This window comes from Rattus norvegicus, chromosome 15 (assembly GCF_021556685.1).
Source record: "Rattus norvegicus strain SHRSP/BbbUtx chromosome 15, alternate assembly SHRSP_T2T, whole genome shotgun sequence".
In the NCBI taxonomy this organism is placed as follows: domain Eukaryota; kingdom Metazoa; phylum Chordata; class Mammalia; order Rodentia; family Muridae; genus Rattus; species Rattus norvegicus.
The window spans coordinates 79,826,738-79,844,994 of record NC_141548.1 but is presented as its reverse complement, the minus strand read 5'-3'; the positions used below and the strand labels follow the sequence as shown (position 1 = coordinate 79,844,994).

The 18,257-nt window shown below is 37.2% G+C and overlaps 1 pseudogene; it reads right to left on the bottom strand.

Annotated features, from left to right (window-relative positions):
* Positions 1 to 13,938: 13,938 nt before the first annotated feature.
* On the bottom strand, positions 13,939 to 18,022 carry Ski-ps1 (Ski proto-oncogene, pseudogene 1; annotated as a pseudogene).
* Positions 18,023 to 18,257: the final 235 nt, after the last annotated feature.

Here is an 18,257-nt window from a genome sequence, read left to right as displayed (position 1 = left end):
CTGCTTCTCAAGATTGTTCTCTAAGATTTATGGTCAGCTAGTTTCTGGGAGAAAGCTGTTGAGCTGGCCAATGTAATTATCCATTCTATAGCCCTAGGAGAGGCTTCTTGGAACATAAAATTCTGGGGCCTAACCTGTTTGTTTTTTGTTTTTTTGTTCTTTTTTTTTCTGCTCTAAACTTTGTGTCTAGGGGGGCAACTTTAAAACTTTTATCTTTCAGCATAATAACACGTAGAAAACAGGGAGACTTAAGAGAGAACATAGAAAAAGTGAGGCCTTGTACTTTTACATGAATGATAGGAAAGGATTGAAAAGAATGAAGACTATCTGAAATTGGAATAGTTGGCTAACTTTACATAAATGGCAAAGAATTGAAATCTTACTGTTTCAAGTTATCCCATCAAATCTAGACACTCATTAATTGAATTGTTATATTAACCACATATGAACACCAGCATCAAATTTTAATGACAAAATTAGGTAAATGAGTATGTATCACCACATATATATCATAGAAGATATATATTCTATAGAATAAGTTAAGTCAAATTAAAATATAAGATAAAATCCAATAAACTGACTACAAGGTATAAACATGGGTGAGAGCATATAATTACTACAGCTTATCATAAAATGATTTACAAAATATATAAGCCATAAAAATCACTAATATGTGATGTGTACAAGGAAAGAAATATCAACAGAAGCAGTCAGATGATATATTTTATAAAGATTTCAAATCAGCAACTATTCATGTCTTCAGCAACCTGAAGAATACCATGTTTAAGGAAATAAACTAATTTTTAAAACAAAAATACAAACAATACTGGACAATAAATAAATAGAAATTATTACTCAAGCAACCAAGTGTGGCAAAGACCTTCCCCTAATGAATAAAGATTTCAGGAGACCAATCACTGGGGGAGGAGTAGGAGGGACTTCCTGGTTGGAAGGGGGAAGAGAGGAGGAGAAAAGAGAGTACCAAGAGGAGGAGGAGAAAGACGGAGGAAGAGAAGGATGACGTTAGTCTCAGGTAGCTATGAATATCTTATAAGGGATGGATAATTTTAGCACAATTTGTCTTATCTAGGTGGACAATTATATCAATATTAATTGGTTCTGAGTTTATTGTGTGGACGTTTTGTGGGGTGAGAATTTACTGACACAAGACTGATTGATTAATTGCAAGTCTCAAGAGTTTTGATTCTGCCGGGTTACTGGGAATTGTGACTATAACCACAAGGGGCGGTCCCTGCATGGGGCTGGTGTGGCAGTGACCCACCATGGGAACTTAGAAAGTTGGGTATAGACATTTCAGAAGCGAAGAGCTAGAAAGTCTGATGAGATGAGAACTCCCTGCTCATGCCCTGTGGCCCACTGGTCCTGGCAGTAGCACAAGATAGTGTTCCTTTTTTCAAATATTTCCCAGTACAACTAGGGAAATGGGAGAGTCCTATTTTCTATTATTTGTATGATAAAGACCTTGGTTATATAACTCAGTCAAAACTCTGAAATTTTCTGAATCAGTGAAACTAATAGTATAAAGGCAGATAAAGATGAGATGTCTCAGTCAAGAAGGTAGAAGGAAGAAAAGTCTGTATATGATATATAAGTGAGTGAGTGTATGCGTATGTATGTGCATGTGCATGCATGTGTGTGTTTATATTTTTCTGTGAAAATCTCTGCTCCCAACATTATTTGATGATGTTCACCCATATCAGAGAGAGAGAGAATCTCTTTACTCATACCAGTTTAAGATTTTATCTCTTGTAAAAACATGGATTCACACAAATGGTGGACATGAAAATACACAGCAGAAAAAAAATAAAAAGAAATAAAAAGCAAAAAGTAGGTAGCAGAAATAACACATAAAATCAATCCTTTATTTTCTTTATACTGTTTTTAACATAGCTATGATACATTTCATCATTTTTATGATATAATCCTATGAAAACTGAGGAGGTAATATTTAGTGATTTTTTAACTTTTTTTATTTTTATTAACTTGAGTATTTCTTATTTACATTTCGATTGTTATTCCCATTCCCAGTTTCCTGGCCAACATCCCCTAACCTCTCCCCCTTCCCCTTCTATATAGGTGTTCCCCTCCCCATCCTCCCCCCATTACCGCCCTACCCCCAACAATCATTTTCACTGGGGGTTCAGTCTTGGCAGGACCAAGGGCTTCCCCTTCCACTGGTGCTCTTACTAGGCTATTCATTGCTACCTATGAGGTTGTAGCCCAGGATCAGTCCATGTATAGTCTTTGGGTAGTGGCTTAGTCCCTGGAAGCTCTGGTTGTTGTTCATATGGGGTCTCGAGCCCCTTCAAGCTCTTCCAGTCCTTTCTCTGATTCCTTCAACAGGGGTCTCATTTTCAGTTCAGTGGTTTGCTGCTGGCATTCGCCTCTGTATTTGCTGTATTCTGGCTGTGTCTCTCAGGAAAAATCTACATCTGGTTCCTGTCTGCCTGCACTTCTTTGCTTCATCCATCTTATCTAATTGGGTGGCTGTATATATGTATGGGCCAAATGTGGGGCAGCTCTGAATGGGTGTTCCTTCAGTCTCTGTTTTAATCTTTGCCTCTCCCTTCCCTGCCAAGGGTATTCTTGTTCCCCTTTTAAATAGGAGTGAAGCATTCGCATTTTGGTCATCCTTCTTGAGTTTCATGTGTTCTGTGCATCTAGGGCAATTCAAGCATTTGGGCTAATAGCCACTTATCAATGAGTGCATACCATGTGTGTTTTTCTGTGATTGGGTTACCTCACTCAGGATGATATTTTCCAGTTCCATCCATTGGCTTATGAATTTCATAAAGTCATTGTTTTTGATTGTAGAAGTGATAAAACACTTTAGAAGTCAGTTGATGCATTTGTAAATGTTATTGATTGCTAAATGTTTTGAATTTAAATTTAATTACTATATCACATCATAATTTTTATGACTTTGGGCACCCTTCTTTGCATCTCTTGTCCCACATTCTCTTCCAGGTACTCTCTGTACCCTCATTGACTGTCCTGCAGGACAGAACAAGGCACTTTGATACTTATCAAGATGTACTTCATACATCGTGTGGCTGTTTTTGATTGTCCCAATTATATCTTATTTGCTTAAGGAAATAGTTTGAGGGATTGTGTAAACTGGGTGTTACATTTTCTAAGCATCAGCCAGTACAGTTTAGACAGTTAGTCTATTTGGATCTTTTTTAACCTCGTAATGATTTGCTGTTCCAGTCATTTCATCAGTCACTGAGATGGATTGTCAAAGTCTTCAATAAACAGTACTTACTTATTAGCAGTGTCTTTAATTCCTGTATGAAGTTTCTTTGACTTGATTCCTATTTGCTTTCATTTGTGGGGCCCCACATTTTCTCCATAACTTATTTTGCCTCTTTGGTTATTCTTGGTTGTAGTCATTTCTGTTTGCAATATGTCTTTATAGCAAGTATATAGCAGTTTCAAATCTTGAATATCTGTTAAAACAGCCCCATATTTAGCATATGCAGTTTGTCCTTTTCACATGTTGCATGTCTTTTCTTGGAAAGATTAAAAAAAAAAGCAGAATACCTACAGACCAAAGAAAGCCCTTCTCTATTAGCCTCAGTTCCACACTCTTTTAAATAAGGAAGGTCATTTCCCTAAACAAGGCTACTCAAAGTCAGCAGCTGTGTCACTGTAAATTCCCACACTCAACATGGGGAATGACTACTGAAGCTTCACAGATCCCCCACTCAATATTAAATTTTGGGTGGGGGGATTTAGAAGTTCCCTGGCCTTCTTCTACAACGTTAGAATCTCATCACCATTACTAGAGATTGATCTTGCAGCTAGTGTATTTCACCACAATATTTTAGTCTAAGTGTTCTATAGACAACTTCAATTCTGGTGCCTGGTAATACATATCAGTGGTTCTTAAGCTTCCTAATGCCATGGCCCTTTAAAACAGTTCCTCCTGTTGCAGTAACTCGAAACCATAAAATTATTTTCATTGCTACTTCATAATTATATTATTATTACTCTATGAATTGCAAGGTAAGAAGCTGATACACAGGGTATCTGATCCATGACCCCTGTGAAAATATTGTTCAACCCCCAATGGGGTTGCAATTCATATGTTGACTACCATTGTCATAGGTGATCATATAACTTGAAGAAGCAGCAGCCATAATACAGTAATATTTGATATTATTATAGGTATGACTGAGCTTAAGCTACTGTTAGCAGAGTCGCCATATGCTACCAAAGAGACCAGTGTTCCTTCTCGGGGTTCTTAAATTTTTTTTTAAAAAAAGAATATTGTAGTAGACTCAAAAGTGAGTTTGAGAGCAAATTAGTTAGATACCAGGACAATAAGGCTGTAAGTATTGATATCTGCCAAGGGATGGAAAATGGAGAATCAGATGAGGTAAATCCACATAAGCAGGCAAATGATGGAAGTGAGTGGGACAGGTGGCATCAGAGGAAAAGAGTAAATATACAAAAATATCCAAAAAATCATACAAAGCCTGTCTAACATCTAAAAAAAAGAAGAGAAGGAAAAGGAATCTATACCCTTATGAGTCAGGACTTAGAGAAACAAGAAACCCAACACTACATGAAAAAGCAAAAATTCTGGGAAGCAAAATATATCATCTCATTAAAAGGATAATAATTTCCCCATTTGGTGAACAAGGCTTGAGTTGGATCAATATTCCAGAAGAATGCTACAACTTTCCTGAGGAATGGTCCTGCAGCTAGGTAATTGTGCTTTCCTGAAGAATCTTAGGCCACAGTTTCCATTCAAATTACCAAAAAGAAATATTTCTCCTTGATAATACTTTACTGCCTCTGTAACTCAACCTTTTTGCTGTTTTTTCTCTACTTTATATGTATAATATTTAATTTATTTAATTTAATTATTATTAAAGGAAATTAGGCCATGACTTTGAGAGAGAGAATGACAGAGGGAGGAAACATGAGAGGAGCTGGAAGGAGTTGAAATGGTATAAATACAGTATCGCATATGATATTCTCAATAGTAATCATAATCATAATATAGCATGAATAATTTTAGAAGAGACACAAAACAGAAATATCAGTCAAATCAAAAGCTAATTCTTTGTAATGATCAACAAAATAATACATGTATAAACATATATATGAATACATTAACATACCACAGCATGTATATGGAGATCTATCTTAGCAAACACCTTATATTCTAATCTACCTTGAGTGTTCCTCCACTAAATATTTAAAGAAGAGCTAATGCTAATCCTTCTTAGATGTTTGCCAAAATAAATAGATAAATAAATGAATAAATAAATTTGAGTGAACATTTTGTAATCCTCTCTTTCATGACAGTACTTTCTTGATAATAGAGATCTAAAAAATGGCATAATAAAATAGAAACAAACTACTCAGCTATCAAAAACAATGACTTCCTGAAACTCACAGGCAAATGGAATGAACTAGAAAATATCATCCTGAGTGAGGTAACCCAACCACAGAAAAAGACACATGCTATACACTCACTGATAAATGAATATTAGCCCAAATGTTCGGATTAGCCAAGATACAATCCACAGACCACATGAAGCTCAAGAAGAAGGACAATTAAAGTGTAGATGCTTCACTCCTTCTTAAAAGGTGGAACAAAAATATTCACAGGAGAGGATATGTAAGCAGAGTTTGGAGCAGAGACTGAAGGAACGACCATTCAGAGCCTGCACAGGTTTCCCCCCATATATATACAGCCACCAAAACTAGGTAAGATTGATGAAGGTAAGAAGTGCATTCTGACAGGAACCAGATATAGATGCTCCTCAGAGGCATAGTCAGAGCATGTCAAATACAGAGGCGAATGCTAGCAGCAATCCACTGAACTGAGAATGGGGCCCCCATTGGAGGAAATAGAGAAAGGATTGAAAGAGCTGAAAGAGCTTGCAACCCCATAAAAACAACAATGCAAACCAACCAGAGCTCCAGGGACTAAATCACTACCCAAAGACTATACATGGACTGACCCATGACTCCAGCTGTATATGTAGCAAAGGGTGGCCTTATTGGACAACAATGGAAGGAGAAGCCCTTGGTCCTGCCAAGGTTGAACCCTCAGTGTAGGACAATGTGAGGGGGAGGTGGTAAGTGGAAGATGGGGATGGGAACACCCTTATAGAAGAAGGGCAGGTGGATGGGATAGGGTGCTCATGTCAGGGAAACGGGGAAAGGGAATAACATTTGAAATGTAAATTTAAAATATCCAATAAAAGAAAAAAAGAAAATCCCACAATTTATTTTAGCTCATAAAAAAATAAAAAAAATGTTGTGAGTTAAAAAAAAAACATAGGAAGAAAGGGAAAACAAGGGAAAGGGGAAGGAATGAAGAAAGGAAGGAGAAAGGCAGGAAAGGAAGAGAGTATTAGGTATAGAAAAGGGGTGAAATAATCGTTAGAAATATTGATGCCAAAATTATCAAAACATGTATCTATACACTGTGTAGGGGGAGGTTCTAATGCTCTGATTGGGGATGAATGATGATGGTCCTGTTTCCCAATTGGTTCTTGATCAATCAATAAAAATGCTAGGAGCCAATGGATGGGCAGAAAAGGCAGGACTTCTTGTTTACTAGCAGGCAGGCTAGAAGATTCAGGAAAGGAAAAGGAATTGCAATGCTTCTGAGGGAGAAAGAGCTCCATGTGAGATATAGGATTGACAGGCAGTTGCCTGGGGTAGCAGGTAGAAGGTTAGAAATGTAACAGTTTAGGGTACTAAGCTAGGACTAATGGTAACAGTGGAACTAAATTAAGGGCAGAATTAGAGGGGTTGAGCTGGGAGTGAAGATAAGGGCAAGTTAGATGCTGCAGTCTTAAGAGTGCCCAACAATTGAGCTAAAATGGCATATTAAAATAAGTTACTAGTGTGTGTGTGTGTGTGTGTGTGTGTATGTGTGTGTGTGTGTGTGTGTGTGTGGTGTGTTTCATCATTGGTTCTAGGGTGATTCCTGGGCAGGGACTGATAGTGTTGTCGCCTAGAACTTAAAGCTGGGTAGTAGAAACTACATGCTACAAAACTGAATCTGTATATTCTGCATCCTGAAATAATTAGATTTCCTGTTCAAATAGTAATTTTTCTTGAAGTGCAGAGGTATTTAAATAAGGGAAAGACTCTAAAGTGCTGTTCAGTGTTAACAAATTAATGGAACAGTGACAATTTCAAATGAGTAATGAAAGGCATTTGACAAAATTCAATATCCTTTTAAAAATAGAAACAAGCTAGGAATATAAGAGGAAACTACTTCAGCATAGTAAAAGCTGTATATAAAAGCCCATGGTGGATATCCTACACAGTGATGGAATATTGCTTTTGTGAAATAGAGGTTTTGACCTAGTGATTCATTGGATTCCCCTGTTGTCTTTGTTATGTACCTCTTTTGTTTCTGATTTCATTAATTTTGATGGTTTTTCTGTTTTTTAGTTAGTCGAAATAAGGGTTGATCTGTCTTGTCCATTTTCTCAAATAATCAACTCTTTGTTTCATTGATTCTTTGTATTGTTTTCTTTTTTTATGTATTGATTTCTGCCCTGAGTTTGATATATTTGTCCTTCCGTCTAGTCCTCTTGGGTGTTTTTGTTTCTTTCTGTTCTAGAGCTTTCAGGTATGATGTCAAGTTGCTAGTATGGTATTTCTCAGATTTCCTTATGAAGGCAGTTAGTTCTATACACTCTTAACATTGCATTCATTATGTTCCATAAGTTTGGGTGTATTGTGCATTCATATTTATGAAATTCTAGGAATCTTTAATTTCTCTTTTTATTTGCTTTGACCCAGTGATCATTTTAATAGAGAGTTGGCCTATTTCCATGAGTTGATAGGATTTCTGTTATTGCTAATTGTTATTGAAATCCACCTTTAATCAGTGGGGGTGTGATAAGATACAGGGGGTTATTCCAACCTCTTGTATCTTCTGATACTTGCTTTGTGAACAAGAATGTGGTCAATTTTAAAGAAAGTTCCACGAGGTGCTGAGAAAAAGAAGATATAGTCTACTGTGTTTGGGTAAAATAAAATGTTCTGTAGATATCTGTTGGATCCATTTGAGTTGCAATGTCTGTTAGTTTTCTTTTTAATTGCTGTACAGTCCATTTGCTTGGAAAATCCTTTCCTAACCCTTTATTCTGAAGTAGAGCCTACATTGTTGCTGAGGTGTGTTTCATGTATGCAGCATTCACATCTATTCTATTAGTATGCTCATTTTCACTGGGGAATTGATATTGAGAGATATTGATGAGCAATGATTGCCATGTCCTGTTATTTTGGTGTTGGTGCATGTGTGTTTGTGTGTAATTTTCTTGTTTTTGTTGGTATGGAATTACCCCATCTCTTTTGATGAATTTTATTGTTTGTTGTAGGCATTGTTGTGGTGATGGTGATAATGGTTTTGTATGTATGAGTTTATGAGTGTGTGTGTGTGTGTGTGTGTGTGTGTATACTCATGTGTGTTTTCCTTGTTTTGTTTCTTTTCTGATGTGAAATTATTTGCTGCCTATATTTATGGGTGTAGTTAAATCATTGGGTTGAATTTTTTTTCCTTCTAGTTAGGTCATAAGGTTGAATTTGTGGATAGATATTGATTAAATTTGGTTTTGTCATAGAATATCTTGTTTTTTCCTTCTATGGTACTTGAAAATTTTGGTATAGTAATGGTGGCTGGAATCTGTGGTCTTTTAGAGGTTGTACAACATTTACTCTGGCCCTTCTGGCTTGTAAAGTTTCTGGGAAGTCAGGTGTAATTCAAATAGGTCTGCCTTTATATGTAACTTGGGTTTTCTTGTACAGTTTTTAGTATTCTTTATTATTTATTTAGTATTTTCAGTATTTATGTGGCAAGGGAACTTCTTTTTCTGATTCCATCCATTTTGGTGCGCAATAAGATGTTTACACTTTTATAGAGATCTCCTTCTTTAGATGTCAATTTGTGGATATACACAGTCATGTAGAATTTCAGGTAACCACTGGAATTCTGCTACTTTGTATAAAACAAGGAGTCCTGAAACACATTTTTTATGTACAGCTCTCAGGAGTAACCAACTGTCTTTATTTGTTTTCTAGCCTCCAGATCTGTAACACAATGAAAATGAGTTTGTCCAACATTTTTACATGGAGCCTTGTGGTGTTTTGAATATGCTTGGTCCAGGGTGTGACACTATTAGGATGTGTGTCATATATATGAAATATATATGATATAATTATCTATTGGTATATATGATATAATTATCATATATGCACACACACATATACATATATCATACACATATGATACATTATAATTATACCTTGGTATGGTCTTGTTTGTTTTGTTTTGTTTTTGGTTTTTTTGTTTTTTATTGTTGTTGTTTTCTTTCCAGAGCTGAGAACTGAACCCAGGGCCTTGCCCTTGCTAGGCAAGCGCTCTACCACTGAGCTAAACCCTCAACCCCCTTGGTATGGTCTTGAAACTCAGCTAACAGTCCTGTTTGGTAAGGGTAAGTCCTCAACCTGAACTTTACTGCTGAGATCTTTTTCTGCCTTTTACATTTTTCCTTACCTGTGATCTAAAATTATTTTTCTAATATGTAAACCAGTTTTTCTAGTCTATTTTTCGTATGTTTTGTTAATACACTAAAAGTTGTTCAAAAATCTTCCCTTTCTTATTTACAATCTAATCATGGGCTAAGACAAAACAACAAAACCAAAACAAGATCCCCAAGAAATAACAACCCTTCTCCCCAGCAAAAAAGAAACAAACGAACAATAAAAAACCCAAAGTTATGTTGTACTTCATAACTTTCAACTCTTACGTTGTGTTGCTTAGTGAAATAGTGCTAGTAATTGTAACCAATTCAGCTTTGTGTTTCAGTGACCTAGCCCAGTATAAATTTTCATCTTACTCATGTACAGTCCAGTCTAGGAACTGCAGCTACTCTGAGAAGGGACTTACTCTGGCAGAGACCCTGACAGCTTCACCATGCTTGGCCTGCACATTACCTGCCTCTGCCAGTTTTCGTTCTGAAATGCAAATGTAATAATATCATTTTCTTTGTTATTCTTACTGTGAATTTCCTGTTACATTCAGCTGAAAATCTAAGGTCCTGAATTGGCACAGAAGAAATGCATTGTTAGGAACTTTTCTCTGTCTCATAGCAAATATGGACCCAAGCATTATAGAGGTGCTTAAGTACACCTGTGTTTTAACTGTTTTCCATTGTCATATAATGGTTGCTTCTGGCATTGCATTCTTTTTGATGCCCAGTAGGCACTGCAATGTCCATCTGGCTGAAGCCAACTCAATGTCACTCCGATCTTCATGGGCGGCTTCTTCAGAGCAAACATCTGCAGATGATTGACTTGTCTCTATTTTCTCATAACAGCTTCTCATTCGACGGGATGTTATTCCACAAGATTCATCTTTTCTTTTTCTAACCTAAAGCATGCTTTACAATTACAAATTACAAATGAAAATGGTTAAAAGAGTTCTCGGCAGTCAATAGACGATATCAAAGTAAACACGTGTTATAAATTTTTATATTCAAAAATATAGAAGGGGAGGGGGAGGGGTTGGGGGATATTGGCCCGGAAACCAGTAAATAAGAAATACTCAAGTTAATAAAGAAAAAAATATTTCAGGAAAATATATTAGCCTTCCTTCAAATCGTTCTTTTCAGCTTACCTGTCACTCAGAACTAATTCCGCATAGGAGATTCACGAATACTGGAGAAGCTGCCTCTTTTGAGAGATCTGGTCTCTGAGTTGTTTACAGCTGATGATCTAGGACAGTAAGTGTGGAAAAAAGGCCTGAGATTCTTTCTGGCTCTTCTGTTGCCAACCATATAATGCCTGCTAGAGTGAAATACTCACTTTTCCTTCAAATATAAAATTCCAGTGGACATTTACTGAGCCGAACCAAACCTAGTAAGATATAAAAGAAATATGCATAGAGCCATGCAATATTGAAATTTCTTGGGAACTGATATGTTATTTAAATTTACAAATATCCCAGAATAGCTACGATGAATGATATATTAAACATTAAAATTTTACTCGCATCTTTGATACTTTCCTTTAAATAAAAACTAATGTACAAAAATGTGCTTTATCATTTTCAGTATTTAAGCCTTCAGGTGCAAAAGCATAAGACACACATAATTCTCATAAAGCTATATGTTTTTTACATTCCTGAAGGATATTTTATAGATAGAAATGTAGCTTTTTGAGCAGAATATTTTGTTGTTTAGATACATAATCATCCACATTATGCTATGATATGTTCTTACCAAGGTTGTCCAACATTCCCAATGAAACTTTTAAAGATAAGGAATTAAACCAGAGTCCTTTAATTAAAATATTTCCCCTGTATTTAACCTTAAAATATTATATGAAACATGTAAAAATTGTCTATTAATTCATTTAAGTAGAAATTCATTATGTTATAATATTCTTGGGAAAATTGTTATTAAATCTCACTATTACCTATAAGTCATAACAGAAGTAGTAGTGGTAATATTTAGGAATGTTCTTTGCAGTTTCAAGAGCACATCAACACCTATTACATTATTCTTCCAAATGGATGGCTTAGGATTATTTTGTCCACATGCCTGAAAAAAAAAACAGATATTTAAGAAATCTAAATCATTGTTTTGAAACTATATAAAGAGTAAATTGTTGAATAAGAAGTCAAATTCACATCTTCTGATCCTAGGGCTTCAATATTTAAACAACAACCAAAGACAAAAAAAGGAAGCGCTTCAAAGGATGATACCAGGAAGAGACTCCTACTCTCCTTCCCCGAGGCTTCAAAGTTGAGGAACAAGTCTTGCCAATTCTAACTGTCTCATTTATTCAAAGAGATAGACTAGAAAGCTCAGAAGTCTTTGGGGATCCACTCCAAAGGCACTGAATTTGGCATGAAAAACATCCCTAAAGCATACATTGGAGTAGAAGCAAGGAAAGGCAAACATTTGTTGTGACTGACTTTCTTCTTTATGATTGTATTAAAGTGTTCTGTAGTAGCATTAAGGACCAGAAGAATCTAAAGCAGAAAGGCCTTTGGGATCATGGTGATCATGAGTTAAAGTTTGGCCTATGGACACAGAAAGCATCTTTCTATGTTGTAGAAAATAATAAAATCAATTCAGATGAGGCATTCGGGGATAGTAAATCTAAGGTTTGTATCTCTGCCAAAAGTCGCAGTATTTCAGCCGCATTTCCTCCCAGATCTGCTGCGTGTGTTGTTGTTGCCAAATTCACCAGTGTAATGTCCATTAAAATAACATCTTTGGGAAAATAGCACAGTGCCAACATTGCCTGCTCAAATGAGAAAAACAGAAAATGGTACTTAGGACAATCCCTATTAGACTAACTGTGGGTGTCCAGACTTTAAGAACAATTCCTCATAAGATATGGAAAAAAGGAGGAAATTATCTCAGAGAAAAGTTAAGTTTTATCATCAGATTTAATCACAATTCATAGCAAAAGAATGAAATGTATCACCACGTCATTGATTTCTGGCTCGGTGATCTTTGTTTTTCAAAGCAATAGCATAGAAACGACTGAAATTGAGTGTCTGCTTGGGAATCTTGCTTCTGACTTGGGAACCTTCTTTGAGTTTGCAAAATTGGTCACATAATTCTTTTGAACCAGTTCCGTCCTCAAATGCAAGCTTCTGATGGGTGGCTCATTACATCGCTACTCCGTTTAGTCTGAACCTATTTTTTCACTTTCTCAGAGGCATTGGCTTTCTGATTTCCCGTGTCTGAATTCTCTGAATTTCCATTTCAGAAGAACATGCTTCACTCTGAACACTCTGAATGTCTACCATCATTGTCTGTGTCCTGCTTCACGAAAATGTAATGTTGTGAGATTTGTCAATTTTTTCATACTATTATCTCATTTCTCACACTTTCTTTAAATGTGCTTATTTTCCTATCATATGATGCCCTGTCATGACCCAGTCTTGACAGTCTCACAAATCTGCTCTTAACTATGGCCTCCCTGAAGTTGGCCACTCTTGATTAGACCATTTCCGACTTCCTTTGGTTCAGGATCTGAATGGATTCCTGTCCATGTCATATTTATACCATATGAAATGCATTAACACATAGAATTCTGTAGTAATATAACAGTCTTTGGCCCATACTCGCAGCTTCACTATGTTGACTTTGGATGGACTATTTTTCTTTATTCTGTCCCAGATGCCCTGTTTGAAGTGAAGGGCCCTTTTCTTCATATTTCTCTAGGAAGATTCACAGACTACATTTGTGCATGTACTATTGACATTTTTGATTGTATATGTAACCTATTGATTCTATTTCTGTGAGGAAGACTAATGGCACAATTTTAAAAATGATTTATCCATATTCACAAAATACCATTTCTCTAGTCAGACGAAAAGCCTGAAAACCACAAGTATCTCACTGGTTTATTAACAAGATTTTATTTGAATCATTTATCTAGATATAGCTTAATTTATTTTTATGAAAACATCAGTGATGGCTTCCCAGGACGTTGGTAGGTGGGTGCCACCCTCTCCAGAGTGGGTGTCCAGATGGTATCACGAGTAGGGGCCTTTTACAGTTAATCATTAAAAAACATGTTGATTTTCTGAATATCAAGTCTCCTTACTGGTTTTAAATAGCTTATAACAAAAGTGTAAATGTTAGAATGTTCTAGCAAGTAGAGGACGAGCTACAAGCCACAGAGGCAGTCTCAACTCTGGTTGCAGCTGGGGGACATGGCTTGCTCACTTGAACTTGGCCAGTAGAAAATTTTGCAGTGGATTCCAAAAGTATGAGATTACAAACACTTGCTTGGTAATAGGCACAGTAGAGATGTTGTGCTGTGTGGCTGCATTGGCTTGGCCTGGGCCTGCAAAGCCACGTACTCGCAGCCCTCTGAGCATACACAGAGGTCCAATTATTGCCCAGGCTAGGAATCAAGCTCAGAATTGCTCTCAACTCCAGAATTCTCAGGCTGTAGACAAGGCCACAGCTGTTCCTGACGCTCCTTCACCCCCTTTCTCCAGGTGCTCACAGGCCACGTCAGCTTGAAGCTGCTCATGGTCAGCCTCTGCATGCTGCAGCTTTGCCTGCGGGTCCTCAGTCTGGGCTGAGTACTTGGCATGCAGGTGCCCAGCCTTGCAGCGGTTTTCACACAACCGGACCTGCCGTGCCTGCCCCAGCTCTCACTTCAGGCACACCCAGGACTCGTTGGTTTCTTCCATCTTCTCATTTTCAGCTTGAAGCGGCTCAATCTCTTTCTTCAAACTGCAGCTGGCCTCTGTGACTTCCTGTCGTTTCTCCTTGGCCACACTCAAGAATTCTAGCTCATGGTGCAGGCTGCGCTTACCCTGCTGGGCTGCTGTCAGCTTCTCCTCTTGCTTAACTAACTGTATTTTGACCACCTCCTATAGGAATTTTTCTTTGGCTTCCTTGGTATCCAGGCCAACCCCCAGGGCTTGCCGCAGGTGCTCCAACTCTGCCTCCAACCCGCTTGGGGCATCAGCATGGGCTGCAGTATCAGGGGCAGCCATAGATAGAGCATGTATGCCCAGGGAACTTAGATCAGGTATCAGCATGTCTGGGATTCCTGGTACATTGGTGGCCACCTTCTGTTTTCGTGCCTCAATACAAGTAGTAAGAGGTTCTGGTGCCCAGGAGACTATGGTGGTGCATAATGGATTGTTCACAACCTTTTGCTGGGTTGGTGGTGCTAGGGCCACATTGAGGGTCACAGCTGTCTCAAAGCTCCTGCAGGAGTAGAAGCGGTAAGAGAATTCTTATAAGTTTTGAAGCATATAAATTATACTTTTAATATTAAAATAATGAGTATGTGCACTGACATAACTCTAGCAAGCCATAACTAATGGATTGAAAGTTACGAGCATTTTAATTATATTACGACCACTTCGATAATATCTCTTCAAATTATATTAAAATTAGGTGTTCAAATATATGTGTAACATAGAACATATTATATGTTGCATCTTGTCACATGATAAAATTGTCTTGCGTATCTTAAAGTGTTTTAGTCAGGATTCCATAGAATTACAGAACCAAAAGGACGAATATATGAAATCAATATATCAGCTCGGAAATAGTATCAACGATTAAACCAAACCTGGGAAGCTGAGAAGTTGGCTGGCACTTGCTCCTTGGGTCTGAATAATACCCTAATAGTTGGACCAGTCCCGCAAGTGTTGTTCTCACAAGGGTAAATTGGGGGAGGTGACTAGTACTGCCTTGGTCCACTAGGTGGGGTGGTTAGTAGTTCCAATCTGGCTCTCTAAGGCATAAAGATTGGCAACTACATCCAATACCTAGTTTATGATGAGTGTCTATAAACTGCCTCTATCATCAGAGAATCAACATCAGCCCATTTTTGATGGACAAGTTTTGTGCATTTATGTTAGAATAATCAGGCATATATAATATAATATTGTTTGTATAAAAATAATTAAGTCAGTATTAACAACGATTGAACACTACAAACAAATACAGAACACAGTCTCATTTCTCCGTGTAAATATGTATAGCAGGGTTAAGAATGCGGTTTAAATAAAATATTCAGCATACCATGCAATTTTTTTTTTTTACTTTTCAAGTATTATTTTTGTTCACTAGTAATTCAATTGTTCCTTTAAAATTATGGGTTGGTCATAATTTTATTGCTTATTGCAATCTGGATAGCTGGCTCCACCCAGGAAAGTCCTGCACCTTGCCTGGGCAGCAGAGCAAATAGACCCTGGTGGAAGAGGAGTCCGTGAGGCAGCCAGGAGCGCGAAAGCACAGGGAAGACTTGGTTCCCCTCAGTCCCTTCCTGCTTCCACCGGTGACAGAAGACGGGCCCAGGGGGGATTCTCCCTGTCCCTTGTCAGGTACAGTAATAACAAGATCTGGTCCTGTACCTCTCCTGGGCACTACAGTAAAACTGACCCCGATGGGGAAGGTGAAGGTGAGCGAACCGCTAGGATAAGAGTGGTCCCTTAGCAGCTGCAGGGCTCAAGAGAATGACCCTACGCCTCAAGTGGGCACCACAGTTGAGCTTGCTCTGTGGCTTCCATGCCGGTGAGCTGGCTGGCCCTGAGGGCATAGGAGCAGGTACTACTCCTTGCTGGCTGCTACTTTGGCTGAGCTGGCTGAGTTAGTGCAGGAGAGTTTGTTCTCATAGTGTGGGTGCTTGCGAACTGGAAGGCAGACCCACTCAATTACCACCCAGGTCCACATCCAGGGCTTTGAGTTGGCCCACCCCTACATCTACCTCTTTTATGAAGTACTGAAGCAGGTGAAGGGGCCTGTCCTGCACAACTAAAGCTGGAGGATCTCCAGGACACAGGGCAACAACAATATATCCAGAAAGTTCCGGTGACAATCCAGTATTGAGAGTGCAGCAGAAGCCAGAGCCCTCGAACCAGGCCAGTGATCAATTGCAATGAACATTTTCAATAAATATTTGTGGACAAAAAAGTATACTGTGTAACACACTGTGACACACTGTAACACCACGATGAGATGTTTATTATTATTATTATTATTTATTATTATTATTATTAATGTATTATTATTATGATGAATTTTCTTTTGGTGAGAAGGTTGCAAGAGCAAAGGGGAAAAAGATCTGAGATTAGTAGAATTGGGGTTCATGAGGTGAATTCACAAAATAATCAATTAAACATCTTAAAAAATTAAATAAAATAATAAGGTGGAAAAACAATTATATTTTTAGGAAAAATTCTTTGTGATAGTTAAAATAAAACATGTTATTTTAAAAACTATTTATTAGCTATATTTCAAAGTTTAGATTGTCAATAAAATGTTGCTGCATATTTCAAAATTATGCTTCAAGTGTAAAGATGAGGAGAGAATAAGAATACCTGATGTAAATTATAAAACAACTAAATAACTATCTAATTTATTAAGCCAACACAAACTATAGCTGATTCTCTTTCTTTTTCTGCTTCACTTAAATTGTATTTATTTTTTATATAGTAAATATTCACTAATAGGCTTGAAACAATTTTTGAAATCTGGTTTGAAGTATATGGGAAGTAAGCTGTAAACATTAAAATATGGAACTTTGTTGTAATGGGATTACATTTATAGTAACGGAAATTTCCAAAAATTATATTATATTTTTGCTAACATTCCCAAATATTTTGTGTATTTCTTAGCAGATTCTTATACTTTAAAAGTAGAGCATTTTCTTTACCCAGAACATGTCCTTTAAAATAGGCACGTTCATATTTGTAGCCACAGTTTTGTACATCATTTGAAATAATTGTATTTACAAAATAAAATTACTTCACTCATCAAAAAAGACTGGGGAGATAGTATATTGATGTAAATATATAAATTATGTAATGGGTTTCATGAGGATATATATAATACTTGTTTACTAATTTTCCCTGAGAATCAGATCCCCATGTTTAAATTTGCAAGTTAGGAAGATCAAATTTCATCCCATTAGAGATACAGTAATAACTTTGTAATTAGTAAAATCAGTGTCACACTGCATAATCAGCTCACTGAACTTATATATTACAGAAAAAAATAAAAAAAATTCCTTGATAGTAACGTAACTGTCCCATTAAAGTCTTGATTAACTTTACAACAATAAAACAGTATCATTTTACTTTTATAAATTAGCAGGCAAATTGGAAATATATCAAACAAGGCTCCTGCATCTTTAAAGGAGGTAAGCCTGCTTAATTTAAATAATACAATGCTGGCGACATTAATTTCTTATGGTAGGGATTTAACAACTCGCTTTGGAATGTGAGACCAAAATTATGTTTCAGCAGTTCCATGGTAAATGTTTCAAGGAATGCCACGCGGCCCCTAGGCACTGCACGACATACAGAGGTATCAGAACCAATTGATGTGTGAAATGACAATTGCGAGCATCCATTCCAGATGAGCTGACCCACCCCGATTCCACCCTGCTGATCCTGTTTGGTCAGCAGGTAACTTCCACCATCTGCTTCTGTGATAGCAGCAGAATCTGTTTCCTTCATGCGCACCTAAATGGTGAAGTCTGTGGGATACAGGATCCAGCTTGTCCATCATGGGCTATTGTGCATTGTTCTGTTTTATCTCGAAAGACTAAGTTTCGCTTAGCAGGTATTTTCTTTCAGCAGCATCGAAACGGTTTTTATCCTGAGCATAATCAGACTGAGGCGTGTCAATTTTTAATGGCGACCACACATACATAGAATTTGCTGTGATTTGCTGTTTGTATCGCTAACACCC